The following is a 1,987-nucleotide window of genomic DNA, read 5'->3' on the forward strand; positions in this document are numbered from 1 at the left end:
AATTGTGTTAAGGATTTTTGCATCTATGTTCATCAGTGATATTGGCCTGTAGTTTTCTTTTTTTGTGGCATCTTTGTCAGGTTTTGGTATTAGGGTGATGGTGGCCTCATAGAATGAGTTTGGAAGTTTACCTTCCTCTGCAATTTTCTGGAAGAGTTTGAGCAGGATAGGTGTTAGCTCTTCTCTAAATTTTTGGTAGAATTCAGCTGTGAAGCTGTCTGGACCTGGGCTTTTGTTTGCTGGATTTTTGATTACAGTTTCAATTTCCTTCCTTTGATGGGTCTGTTAAGATTTTCTATTTCTTCCTGGTCCAGTTTTGGAAAGTTGTACTTTTCTAAGAATTTGTCCATTTCTTCCACGTTGTCCATTTTATTAGCATATAATTGTTGATAGTAGTCTCTTATGATCCTTTGTACTTCCTTGTTGTCTGTTGTGATCTCTCCATTTTCATTTCTAATTTTATTGATTTGATTTTTCTCCCTTTGTTTCTTGATGAGTCTGGCTAATGGTTTGTCAATTTTATTTATCCTTTCAAAGAACCAGCTTTTGGCTTTGTTGATTTTTGCTATGGTCTCTTTTATTTCTTTTGTATTTATTTCTGCCCTAATTTTTAGGATTTCTTTCCTTCTACTATGAAATAAAGATCCTGGGGATCTTCATTTCTCCTTTTCTAGTTGCTTTAGGTGTAGAGTTAGGTTATTTATTTGACTTTTTTCTTATTTCTTGAGGTATGCCTGTATTGCTATGAACTTTCCCCTTAGGACTGCTTTTATAGTGTCCCACAGGTTTTGGGTTGTTGTGTTTTCATTTTCATTCGTTTCTATGCAAATTTTGATTTCTTTTTTGATTTCTTCTGTGATTTGTTGGTTATTCAGCAGCATGTTGTTCAGCCTCCATATGTTGGAATTTTTAACAGTTTTTCTTCTGTAATTGAGATCTAATCTTACTGCATTGTGGTCAGAAAAGATGCTTGGAATGATTTCAATTTTTTTGAATTTACCAAGGCTAGATTTATGGCCCAGGATGTGATCTATCCTGGAGAAGGTTCCATGTGCACTTGAGAAAAAGGTGAAATTCATTGTTTTGGGATGAAATGTCCTATAGATATCAATTAGGTCTAACTGGTCTATACTAGAACTAATCAATGATTATAGTAAAGTTGCAGGATATAAAATCAACACACAGAAATCCCTTGCATTCCTATACACTAATAATGAGAAAACAGAAAGAGAAATTAAGGAAACAATTCCATTCACCATTGCAACGAAAAGAATAAAATACTTAGGAATATATCTACCTAAAGAAACTAAAGACCTATATATAGAAAACTATAAAACACTGGTGAAAGAAATCAAAGAGGACACTAATAGATGGAGAAATATACCATGTTCATGGATTGGAAGAATCAATATAGTGAAAATGAGTATACTACCCAAAGCAATTTATAGATTCAATGCAATCCCTATCAAGCTACCAACGGTATTCTTCACAGAGCTAGAACAAATAATTTCACAATTTGTATGGAAATACAAAAAAATCTCAAATAGCCAAAGCAATCTTGAGAAAGAAGAATGGAACTGGAGGAATCAACTTGGCTGACTTCAGACTAAACTACAAAGCCACAGTCATCAAGACAGTATGGTACTGGCACAAAGACAGAAATATAGATCAATGGAATGAAATAGAAAGCCCAGAGATAAATCCACACACTTAAGGACACCTTATCTTTGACAAAGGAGGCAAGAATATACAATGGAAAAAAGACAATCTCTTTAACAAGTGGTGCTGGGAAAACTGGTCAACCACTTGTAAAAGAATGAAACTAGAACACTTTCTAACACCATACACAAAAATGAACTCAAAATGGATTAAAGATCTAAACATAAGACCAGAAACTATAAAACTCCTAGAGGAGAACATAGGCAAAACACTCTCCGACATACATCACAGCAGGATCCTCTATGACCCACCTCCCAGAATATTGGAA

General features: G+C 34.4%; 1 protein-coding gene across 5 annotated transcripts in view; it reads left to right on the top strand.

Annotated features, from left to right (window-relative positions):
• ARMC4 (armadillo repeat containing 4) overlaps positions 1 to 1,987 on the top strand; it is a 173,597-nt gene that overhangs the window by 149,187 nt on the left and 22,423 nt on the right. The window lies entirely within an intron of this gene.

This window comes from Bison bison, unplaced genomic scaffold, assembly GCF_000754665.1.
Source record: "Bison bison bison isolate TAMUID 2011002044 unplaced genomic scaffold, Bison_UMD1.0 scf7180017864461, whole genome shotgun sequence".
NCBI lineage: Eukaryota > Metazoa > Chordata > Mammalia > Artiodactyla > Bovidae > Bison > Bison bison.